Raw genomic sequence first — 13,111 nt, 5'->3', positions numbered from 1 at the left:
GTCACTACCTTTTTTACCAGGAAGCTTGAGTGAGAGGCCTACACTGCCCTTCCTGTGCTCTTCAGGGAGTCTCCTCTTGAAAAAGAAAACTAGATCATTAGTTACCTAATGTGCTAAATCAAGTGACTAATTATTAAAATTCACTTCCCCTAATATTGGCATGAAACAATCCTTTTCTTAAAAATGTGCTTCTAGTGAGTTCCAGGACTCTTTCTTTGATCAAGGAATGTATCCAGGGTTTGGCCAACACTGTCAGCCTACTTTCCTGAATCTTCTCTATCGCTCCACATTGGTGATATCAGAATACCAGAAGGTCCCATAGGTCATATCTGGATCTGATTCCCTTTTAATACAAATTCCCTAAATGATACCTAAAATTATATGCCCACTTAGCTCACACTGACTTCTCTCTAAGTGTCTGAATTTGAAAGTTTAGTGCACATTTCACTTACTGGATCCAAAATCATGATAATTGGATCTAAACACTCAATGCATGTTAACTGGCTGGGAGAGAGAGGTATGTGGGGAGGGAGAGGAAATAAGATATCACAAAATCACAAAATTAAATACACATGAATACTTTGAGGAAGGGGACAGGTAGCATAAAGAAATATTCAATATTTAATAACAGCACAAGAGTAAGCAATTTTAATAGATGACATAAGATTGCCATATTTTTATAGTATTAAACTTTTGATAATTGGTTGACAAGATTCATAAAACTAGCTTATTTCTTATGTGTTTATTTAAAATTTTCTAAAAACCTGAATGAACTACTTTTAAACAATGAATTTTTTAAAAAATGTGTTTGAAATGCAACAAAAAGACTTTAACATTGTCTGTAGGGAAAAAGAAGGAAGAAAATATTTTCAGAGGCCTGGGGAGATGGGCTAATTTCTAAAGTGCACACTGTGCAAAGGATGGACCTAAATTTGATCCCCAGTATCCATTTCAAAGCTGGGCCCAGTGACAAATGGCTGGAATCCCAGCACTAGGGAGGTGGAGACGGTCATCCAGCTCCACTCTGTTAACTCTAGGTTCACTGAGAGGTGCTATCTCAAAAAGCAAGGTGAGGAAGGAACCTGATGTTAACCTCTAGGCTCCACACTCAAGAACAGAAACATGCCTGACCACTCCCACACGCACTCACACACAGGCACGTAAAAGATGTTTAAGTCATTAGGAAAAGAGTGAAAGTGACTCTTGCATCCCCAGAGGACTCTGATTTTAGAACACAGAAGAAAATCTGGTCAATCCAAAGCTTCTTCTGTATGACACGATGAGCGAGAAGAGTCACCATAGCAAAGAACAGATCCACTCAAAAGATGGAAGAGCTCCTTAAATGCCAGCACTCAGGAGAAAGAGGCAATGGATCTCTGTGAGTTTGAGGGCTGTCTGGTGTACATAGCAAGTTCCAGGACAGCTAGAACTATGTAATAGAGACACCCCATCTTTAAAACAAAAAACAAAACAAATCTCAGCAGGATTGGTGGGGTGGGGTGGGAGTAGGATGAGAACAGGATGGATCAGGTGGGGAGGATGGAGGGAGAGAGTGCTGGGAAAGTCACCTAGGAAACGGGCGGAGGGGGTGTCTTGAGGACAAGCTGGAAACCTAGTGCAACAAAAACTCCCAGGAATCTGTGAGGGTGACCCTAGCTAGGACTAGCAATGGGAGATTCAGAGCCTGAACTGGCCATCTGCTGGAAGGCAAGACTTCCAGTGGAGGGACTGGGACATCAGCCCAGCCACAACACCTTCCACCTACAATCTGCCCTGCCTACAGGGTGTGCTGGGTTGAAGGTGGCACAGAAATTGTAGGAGTGGCCAACATTGGGTGTCTTGAGATCCCTGCCACCAGAGGGAGCTCACACCTGACGCTGCAGGGAGGGCCAGGACCCAGAGGAGGGACAGCCCAGAGACCTGGGATAGAACAAACACAACTGGCAAAACAAAAACAAACTCAACTAAATAATTCCTAATGATATTCTGTTATACTCATAGACGGGTGCCTAGTCCAATGGTCAAAAAAACCACAAGCAGATGAAAGGATGTCGGAGCCGTTCTACAGAGTGACCAACAGTCACAAACACGGTTCAAAAGAGCAGGCGGGATAGTAAGGGAGTCAGTCGGAACCTAAATGGGAGTTAGCAAACAGGAATCAGTGGAGAAAATTTTAAATGTGGAGGGAAATTTCAGCAGAAAAAGTGAAATTCTGGAAAATAACCAAATAAAATTGCTGGAACTTAAAAAGGAAGCCAATTAAATGAAAATCACAACTGAACAACCTTTTGTAAATTTCTTCAACTCGGGGATGTGCCCTGTGAAATGTGTGAGTGGATCACGAAAGAACGACGTGGGACTTAGGAGCCCTGACACACAGGACCTGCTTGAAGAGCTGGTGTGCAGCACCCAGGCTGGAAAAGAAAACAAATGGAGTGAAAGGATTATCAGTCATATTTAATGACAAAATAATTAACATGTATTAGGGATGCATTTACACATACTAGAGGTGAATTACTTATCCTACACAAAAAAACTCAATCAAAAATGCTGATGCGATAAAGAAAATGAAGACCTATAAAACATGGGTCAGCAACACAGCATTACCAGCTACACAGCTCACACAAAGTATGCAATTGAATTAAAAAGATCATGAAAAAAATCTCCTGGCATTATGAGTAAGTTTTGTGTTGGGTCACGTGCTTAGCTATTTCTAGCCATATGCAGCCTACTGGCAGCAGATTGAAGAAGAGAAAAACTTGAACTTCATAAAACAAAATAAAACAGGCAGGGCAGTGGTGGCCCATGCCTTTAATCGCAAAACTCAGGAGGCAGAGGCAGGAGGATCTCTGAGTTTGATGCCAGCCTGGTCTACAGAGTGAGTTGTAGACTAGGCTTCAAAGCTACACAGAGAAACCCTGTCTCAAAAAAAAAAAAAAAAACCAACAAAACAAAACAAAACAAACAAAAATCCAAATCCCAAATCATTAAACCAATAAATAAGTTAATGAACTAAGCTGACAGCTATCAAAAACAAAGCAACACAAATATCCAAAAATTATTTTAACAGTGTTGAACTTCCTTAGCCACCAGGGAAATCCAAATTACAAATACGCTGAGCTTCTGTCACCTCAGTCACAAAGGCTATTGCCAGGAAAGTACTCAGCAGGGGCTGGAGAGACAGCTCAGCAGTTAAGAATGTGGACAGGACCTGGGTTTCCGATGTGGTGGCTCACGACCACCTGTAACTCCATATTTAGTCAATCTAACACCGTCAGGCGTCTTCCATGGACACCAGTCATATATGTGGTGCGTGTAAGAAGCATGCAGAGAAAACACATAAAATAAACAAATCTTAAAAACAAAAACACATAGTGGATGTGAGGGAACAGAAAGCCTTATTGCTGCTAGTAGAAAGGCAAACTGACGGGCCCATTCAGAAACCGGCGTAGACGTTCACAAACAGTAGACCAGCCACACGGCTCAGCTCTACCAGAGCGTGGCATGTGGGCACGCCATGCTCTAGGCCAAGGCAAGAGAAACCGCACACCCATCTTTCACTGTAGCTTTTGTTCTTTACTAACACGAGTCAAGAAACTGAAACAGATGAGACGCCCCTAAATAGGAATGGATGACAGAAACATGGTACACACCCAGCAGAATCATATTTAGCCGTAAAAGACATTTGGAGGAAGACGGTTGGAACTGGAAGTAACATACTAAGCAAAATAAACCAGACTTGGAAAGACATACGTATACTTTAAGTTTCCCCTTAACCCAGGGGCCTGTGTGTGTGTGTGTGTGTGTGTGTGTGTGTGTGTGTGTGTGACACAAAACTAGAAAGGGAACCACTAGAGTGGAAAGATGTTAAAGTGAAGCTTTTTCTTTGAGAGGAGCTTCCCGCCAGCCTGGTTCCAGAGCTGCATCAGTCCCAAATAAACACACGGGAGGCTATATTAATTATGAAGCTGTTGGCCTTGGTTGTTTCTTACTGGCTAGCTCTGACTTAAGTAATTACCCCATAATTGTTAATCTAAGTATGTCTCTTACCGGAGAATAGTTCCGGGCTCCTACCCCATGGCGTTACATCTCGAACTCCCTTGTGTTTCTCCTTCCCAGAATCCTCCTGGACTCCTAGTCCCTCCTATCTAGGTTTCCTATTGGCTCAACAGTACTTTATTGACAAATGCACAGGACTTCCCCCAACAGAAAGAGCTCCTAAGGTGGGGTGAGGTAGCAGTGTGACACAGGCTGAAAGGGTTTTGTGCAGAGTGCAACAACAGGGCAGGAGGGTGTGACAGGGCATGCAGGAGCAGACAGGAAGAACAAAGTGTGTGCCAAGGGCCAAACGGCACCCTGTAACATATACTGACAAAAAATAATCCTAGAGGACCCGAGTTCAAGTCCCAGCAACTATGCCAGGTGGCTCATAACCACCTGTAACTCCAGATCAGGGGATCTTACTCTTCAGGCCTTTGTGGACATTGTTCCAATATCTAAACATGTGTGTGTATGCACGCGCACACACACACACACACACACACACACACACTCCACATACAATATGAAAAAAATAACTAAGTCTAAACAAAAAAAGTACACTGCTCAATAATAAGATACCCTAGCAAAACCAAAAGAAATATCCAAGCCAGCAGAACAAATTCACAACACAGAGACAAAACAAAAACAAAAACAATGACACTTCCCACAACAATCGTAACTCCTTAACTACTGAATTCAATGATACTGAAATGTATAAGGTGCCAGATGAGCAATTCAAAAGTTTACCAGTAAAAGTATCAGCAAAGCCCTAGAGAGTTTCACTTCTGCTTTTCCTTTTTAGCTTGAAATCCTAGCAAAAACAATACAGTAGAAAATACATACAAACAGGATAAGAAGGCAAATTATTATACGTTCACAGATTCAAAAAGTTCTAAAGAGACCACCAGAAAACTCTAAGGCCTGGAATACACTTTAATCAAAGTAGCAGAACACAGAACAAACATCCAAAGTATTATCTTTCTATATATCAATAGTGAATTTGCAGGGGAAGAAATCATGGCAATAATCATATACTCAATAGCTTAAAAGATCAACCACATAGGACTAAACCTAACCAAAGAGGTGAGAGACATTGAAGAAGGCTCTAGAGGCAGAAAGGAACTTGTGTGCACACAGATTGGCTGAATTACTGTCATAAAATATGCCACAATGGCATGTTATTAAGCACAATTCTCATCAACCTTCCTATGATATTCCTCACGAAACTAGGGAAAGCAATCCTAAAAGTCATCTGGAAGGACAAAAGACCCCAAATGGACAAAGAAATCCTGAACAGAGGGTAATACTACATGAGTTCCAACAACAGATCTCAAACCATGTAACTGGGCCACAGTAACACAGCAGCATGGATGGGGTTGGCGTTAATAAACCTTTAGACAGATGGAACACAGATGGAACAGAAGACCTATGAATAAACCCACATCGCCACCGTCAAAAACATACTTGGAGAAAAGGCGGTTGCTTCTACAAATCTCTAGGGAAAGAGAATACCCATTCACAATAAAGAAAATTAAGGTAGAACTAACTGTATTGTGCCTCCCCCCCCCCCGTGCAAAAATCAATCAATTCGAATGGGCTCAGAGACATTAAGGTAAAACTTAAAACTTTGTCGTAGCTAAAGGAAAACCTATGGGAAACACTTCAAAATATTGGCCTGGATGAGGATCTTCTGAGAGGACTCTGATAGCTCAGGAAACCATCTCATGGCTGCTCAGCGGCACTGCCTGGAATGAAAAGATTCTATATGCAAAGGGAAGGAACCCAGGGCAGGGAAGCAGAATGGGGGCTGTTGGGTGGGAGGGGCAGGGACCAGTGAAAGGCAGGAGAGGCAGGTAGGAGGAGCAGTGACAAAAATGAGCAAAGTACAGTTATATACATATTTCTTATAAATAATTGTACTTATTGCAAATGTCACAGTAATCATATGCTCAAAGTAAAATATTTAAAATAAAAAACAAAATTCATTCACAAAAACAAAAATCTAGTCAGGCACGGTGGTGCGTTCCTTTAGGCCCAGCCCTTGGGAGACAGAGGCAGGAGGATATGTGTGAGTCTGAGGCTATCCTGGGCTACCTAGTAAGTTATAGGCCAGCCAAGTCTGCATAGTGAGACCCTTTCTCAAAAATAAATGAGTAAATAAGTAAAAATAAAAACATGGTAGCCTAATGCAGTTGACGAAGATTTTAATTTACTTCACTGTGTTAGCAGACAACAACAGATACTGGATCACTCTTATTTCTAAACAGCCATTTCAAGTTTATTGTAAGCCCTATAAGCAAAAATGCATTTGACTTAGAAATGCCACTACCTTAGCACTTCTTGTAAGAAGTCATCACTGGTTAACAGGAAGATTTTTAAACAAAGACTTTCCTCCCAGTCAGGCAGTGATGGCACACACCTTTAATCCCAGAACTCAGGAGGCAGAGGCAAGCAGGACTCAGTGAGTTCAAAGCCAGCCTGGTCTACAGAGTTACACAGAGAAATCCTGTCTCAAAAAACAAAACAAAAACAACTTTCCTCCCCCAAAAAGGAAAATTGTAAACAGACCAAATATCTCCTCAGATCCTTATAAAAGTAAGTAACACTCAGTGAAAAACAAAAAACAAAAAACTAACAATGGAATCTTGAAAGTCGAAGGCAAATGGATGGAACTAGAAGAAACCAACCTGAGTGAGGCAACCCAGTCACAAAAAGACAAACAAGGTATGTACTCACTCATATATGGATTTTAGACATAGAGCAAAGGATTACCAGAGCAAAGGATTACCAGCCTACAATCCATACTGCTAGAGAAGCTAAGAAACAGGGGGACCCTAGGAGAGACATACATGGTCCCCCAGAGAAGGGGAAAGGGACAAAATCTCCTGACCTAATTGGGAACATGGGGGTATGGAAGAGGGAGTTAGGAGAAAGACAAGAGGAGAAGAGGAGGGGAGAGGAGGACATGAGGGAGCAGGAAGATTGTGTCAGGGAAAGTATAGAGGAGAGCAAGAAAAGAGATGCCATAATAGAGGGAGCCATTATAGGCTTAAAAAGAAATCTGGCACTAGGGAAATGTCCAGAGATCAACAAAGTTGACCCCAACTAACAATCTAAGCAATAGTGAAGGACTACCTTAAATACCCTTCCCAGATAATCAGATTGATGACTACCTTATATGCCATCCTAGAGCTTTCATCCAGTAGCTGATTGAAGCAGAAGCAGACACCCACATCTAAACACTGAGCTGAACTCCTGTCCAGTTGCAGAAAGTAAGGAATGATGAGCAAAGGGGTCAAGACCAGGCTGGAGAAACTCACAGAAACAGCTGACCTGAACAAGGGGGAGCTCATGGACCCCAGAATAATATCTGGGAAACCAGCATAGGACTGTTCCAGATCCTCTGAACAAGGATGTCAGTTTGGAGGTCTGGCTAATCTGTGGGGTCTCTGGTAGTGGATCAGTATTTATCCCTAGTACACGAATGAACTTTGGGAGCCCACTCCACATAGAAGGATGCTCTCTCAGCCTAGACTCATGGGGAAGGGTCTAGGCCCAGCTCAAAATGATATGACAGACTTTGAAGATCCCCCATAGAAGGTCTCACCCTCCCTGGGGAGCAGAAAGGATATGGGATAGGGGGTTGGTGGGGGTCGGGGGATGATGAGAGGGAGAGGGTACTGGGATTGACATGTAAAATAAGCTTGTTTCTAATTTAAATTTTAAAAAAGGAAAAAGTAAAAATAAGTATCATGTGGCAACCTAACCCGATACTTCAGAAAAGACAAGCTTGTGTTCACACTAGCTACAGTAAAAGTGTATGAGTAGAAATGGCACAGTTCATACTTGGTGATGCTCTAAAACTGCACAGGAAGGAAAAACTGGGTTTTAACAATGATAAATGGCAAAGGAAACTTTTTTGGGGTGGTAAGATTACAGGTTGTCATTATTTCTGCCTATTTTTCCACTTCAAAGTTTTTTAAATTAAATTTTACTATACAAACCTGATTTTATTTTATGAATAAATTATACTTTAGGTAAAATGATAATCAAATAGTAAATTATTAAGCAGCTCCGTACCTCATCAGGAAACACTAATGAAACTATTCAGCGTTTATTAATACATTACTATGTTTAACCTAAGGAGCCAGGATTCTTTGCATACCTGAGGGACATTGTAGAGACTTAGGACTTGGGAGATCTGAGTTGATATTCCTGTGGAGGTGCCTCCTATCACAGCAACCAGCTTGTCATGCTTCTCAGACCTGCAGCTGTAGTTACGAATTGGGGGGCTCTCTCCTGAGAGCAAAGCCATAGAACTCTCCACGGACTTTGTTTCAATGAAGTTGACATTGAAGAGATAGAATCCCAGGGACAGATTGAATAGAATATTTGGGTCCTTGTTGATTGTTTCTATAGCAAAAATCATTGCCAACAAGTGCTGGTAATGTTTAGTGAGATCCCTAGGAGGAAAAATTGGAAAGACAGTTTTCTGTGTTCTTTTTTATTTTAATTTTTAATTAAAATATAATTACATCATTTATCCCTTTCATTTATCTCCCTCCTGCCTCTCCCATGCTTCTCCCCTTGTTCCCTTCCAAATAATTGATTTTTATTTGTAAAAATCTAAGTCATATAAAGAATATATGTGACAATCTAAGAAAAAAGCAAGATATTTTATATTGAAAATGTGAAGGAATTGGGCTATAAAAACAGATTCATAGTACATATCAGTATCAAAGTCACAATTTTTGGTTTTGGATTTTTTGAGACAATCTCCACTATAAAGCCTTGGCTGGCCTGAAACTCACATTGTAGAATAAATTAACCTCAAATTCACAGAGATCACTTACCTCTGCCTCTCAAGTGCTGAAATTAAAAGTTTGCATCACCACACATATTCAACTGAGCAATTTTAACTTTTTACCATGAAACTTGTGTCTGGGAAAGTAAAATCAAGGAGAGATGCATATGGGGACTGGCAAACATTAAAATTTAGTATTTCACATGATCTTCAAAAATAGGAAAAACCTACTTATCCTATTTAAAAATAGTGTCAAGTTTTTAAGCAGGGAAAAATAAGTTGTTCTCAGTACAATATCTTAAATAGATACATAAAAGACCAATTCTCAACTGCAAAGTGCTTTTAAAGCCTTCTTATGTGTTTAAGAGAACTCAGCATGCCAGGGGTGGGGGGTGGAGCACGCCTTTAATCCCAGCACTTGGGAGGCAGAGGCAGGCAGATCTCTATGAGTTCGAGGCCAGCCTGGTTTACAGAGCGAGTTCCAGGACGGTCTCGAGAGAGGGAGATCTCAGCGTGAACAGGAAGGGGCCTACAAAGACCCACCCATAGCTAGGGAACTGTTGGCAGCTGGTGGCTACAGGAGAAGGGATGTCGTTTCCTTCCGGGGTGTTGGCCTAGCAGCTTGCCCATGCTACAGTTGGGCACTTGAAGGGAAAAGAGTCCTCCAATAACAAAATCCCCATCTTGATAGTCGCCAGGAGAACTTGGTATATTTAAGGAGAAAGAAGAGATTTGTTCCTGGAATACAATGAAAATAATCAGGAGAGAGAAAGCAATGAACAATTTCATAATAACATTGATAAATAACTGACAAAGCCCAGAAATCTGTTGAGTCTGAGACTAATCAGCCCTGATAGAACATAAATGAACTGCTAAAACATGCGGCTCTCTGATCAACATGGGTCAAATTTATACGGCATTGTTTTGTCCTGAGTCAGATGGACAAATATCCAAACACTCCCTTGTTTCCTGGGAGTATAATCTGTGCTGCACCTGCTTAGCCCTCAATTATGTCCCTTTGCAGAGTCACTGTAAGTCTCCAAGGGGTCACAAACATTCCACTTGGCACCTGGGTATCCTGATTCTCAGAAGGAAAACATGCAATTAAGAACAAATGTGAATTCCACTAAAGCACCTGTGGGGTGTGTAAGCTCAGTGAGTCAAGGGTTTTAAAGATCACAAGATTGGGATAGACTAACTAGTGGAACCATTATTCTCTAAGTCATGAAGTATCCATCCAAAGGAGGGTATGGAAGAGCTCAGCCAGGGGGCAGTGCTGGACTCTTAGTCATTTAACAAGTGTCATTTTAGTGTATCTCTGCAAAACCAAGGCTTTTTCATTAGACATTATTTCTGATTACTTCACAGAGTCAATTGTTAACTTGTCCAGGTTGTCCTTGAAATTGTGACCCTTCTGTCTCAACCATCCAATTGGTTGAGGTTACAGGTATGAACCACCATGCCTAGCTCTTACAATAATTTAATATTGAAAAACAAAAACAACAACCACTGTAAAGAGAAGCCTTCTAGCCAGCCTGGTTCCAGAGCCACATCAGTCCCAAATGAACACACAGGAGCTATGTTAATTATGAAGCTGTTGGCCTTGGTTGTTTCTTGCTGGCTAGCTCTGACTTAAGTATTTACCCCATAATTGTTAATCTAAGTACTTCTCTTACCAGAGAAAAGGGTCCAGGCTTCTTAACCTTATGGCTGTTACATCTTGACTCCCTGTGTTTCTCCTACCCAGAGTCTTCCTCGACTCTTAGTCCCACCTATCTTGCTTCCCTATTGGCCAACAGGGCTTTATTGACATATACACAGGACTTCCCCAACAAACCACATATTTATAATAACAAAATCAGATGTGTACAGGATATTTAATCTGTTTTCTCCAAATCCTATTAAATCCATTCTCACTGAAAATCTGTTTCATCAAATCCCATGAATGGAGAGAGCCTGCAGCAGAATACACAGGATTTGAAGCTTAGAACATGAAGAAAACCATAGCTTTTGCCAGTCACCTTCACATTTAGGGATTGCATTATACATAGTAAAAAACCGATGGGGGATGTTCTTCTGCATGTATGTTTCTCTTATGGGTTGATGAATAAAACATTGATTGTCTAGTAGCCAGGCAAGAAGTATAGGTGGGACTACCAGACTAAGAGAATGCTGGGTAGAGGAAGGAGAGAAGCCTCTAGGGAGAAGCCATGCTGCCAAAGGAGTGGCATGCCTGATTATGGGTAAGCCACAGTCCCTCGTGGCAATACATAGTTAATAGAATGGGTTAATAATTAAGAGAGAGCTAGTCAGTAAGAAGCCTAAGCCATTGGTCAAACAGTTTCTAATTAATACAGTCGCAGTGTGTTTATTTGGGGCTGAAGGGTGTTGGGACCAGGCAGAACAGCAACTTCTGCCTACATAAAACTATGCCATATAGTTGAAAGATACATAAAAAATCTCCATGATAAAAATTGATAGGAATTCATGATGCCCAAGTATCTCTATAGAGGATTCCAGATGTAGTACTTCAGTCTGAAGAGAATAGCAAACACACACAACTGGCCACCAGGGATAAATAAACACTATCAGGAAAATTAATAAAAAGAAGTCTCAGAAAACAATACAAAGCCAACAAATGGCAGGAACTTATACACATCCTTCACAAATATCTCAGAATTAATGGTCTTAATTGCCCAAGAAAAAGACACAGACTAATAGATTGGATGAGAAAAACAGTATTCACCTCTTTCATCGCAAAATCATGTCTTACAACCAAAGATAGATATCACCTTAGAGTAAAAGGATGGAAAACAATTTTCTAAGCAAATGGAACAAAAAGTCAAGCAGGCATGACTAATCTAATATCTGACAAACCAAAGCTACTCAGAAGAGATAAGGAGGGACTCTTCATTCTTATTATGGAATCAATCCATGAGGAAACTATTATAATTTTAAAAGCATCTCCACAAACACAAGTGCACCCAATTTCATCAAATGCTAATTGATGGACAGCCACAGATTAATTTCAACACAATGATAGTGGATGACTTCAATACCCTACTTTGGTGGTTAGAAAGGAATTGCCCCCAAAGGGAGTGGTGCTATTAGGAGGTGCTGTCTTGTTGAAGAGTGGTCTCTTGGTGGAAGTGTGTTACTACGGGGGTGGGCTTTGAGGTCTCAGACCTCAAAAGCTTGAGGGTGTCTCAGACACACCTGCACCCATCATGAGATCCATCGGAGTATTGAACTTGCTTGATCCATCGGAAATGAACCTGAGACCCACACCCACCAGGAGGAGAGACCCCATGAGCTACCACTGAAAGAAGGGATGGGAAGACAGCAATATAAAAACACTATCAACAACAGAAAAACCAATATGACACCACCAGAGTCTGGAAACTCTACACCAACAAGGCCTGAACATTCCAACACAGAAGAAACACAAAAAAATGACCTTCAAAACAACCTCATGAAAATGATAGAGGCCCTCAAAGAAGATATGAGAAAAATCCCTTAAAGAAATAGAAGAAATAAGCAAACAAAAAATGCAAGAAATCAACAAACCTGTAAAAGAAAGCCAAGAAAAAACAATCAAACAGATGAAAGAAACAATTCAAACAGTTCAAGACCTAAAAACCAAAATAGAGGTAATAAAGAAAACACAAACTGAGGGAATGCTGGCAATAGGAAAACTGAGTAAATGATCAGGAACTACAGATGTAAGCATGACCAACAGAATATAAGAGATTGAAGACAGAATCTCAGGGGCTGAAGATAAACTAGAGGAAATAGATTCATTGACCAAAGATAATCTTAAATCCAACAAATCCTTAACACAAAATATCCAGGAAATATGAGACACTGGTGAAAGGCCAAACTTAAGAATAACAGGTATACATGAAGGCGAAGAAGCCCAACTCAAAGGTGCAGAAAATATATTCAACAAAATCATAGAAGAAAACTTTCCCAACCTGAAGAAGGCCATGCCTACGAAAGTACAGGAAGCTTATCAAATGCCAAAAAGACAGGACCGGGAAAAAAGTCCTCTTGCCACATAATAATCAAAACACCAAACATACAGAATAAAGAAAGAATATTAAGGACAGCAAAGGAAAAAGGTCAAGTAACATATACAGGCAAACCTATCAGAATTACACCTGACTTCTCCATGGAAGCTCTGAGAGCCAGAAAAGTTCCTGGATAGATATTCTACCAACACTAAGAGACCATGGATGCCAGCCCAGATTACTATACCCAGCAAAG

At 40.9% G+C, this 13,111-nt stretch overlaps 1 pseudogene; it reads right to left on the bottom strand.

The window, feature by feature from the left end:
- The window catches only part of LOC101838182, a 55,378-nt pseudogene extending 42,545 nt beyond the window's left edge, over positions 1–12,833 (bottom strand).
- Between the last annotated feature and the right edge of the window lie 278 nt (positions 12,834–13,111).

The sequence above is a fragment of the Mesocricetus auratus genome, unplaced genomic scaffold (genome assembly GCF_017639785.1).
Source record: "Mesocricetus auratus isolate SY011 unplaced genomic scaffold, BCM_Maur_2.0 Super-Scaffold_100676, whole genome shotgun sequence".
Lineage (NCBI taxonomy): Eukaryota > Metazoa > Chordata > Mammalia > Rodentia > Cricetidae > Mesocricetus > Mesocricetus auratus.
Note: the sequence above shows the minus strand (reverse complement) of the source record. Positions and strands in the feature narration are given on the sequence as shown.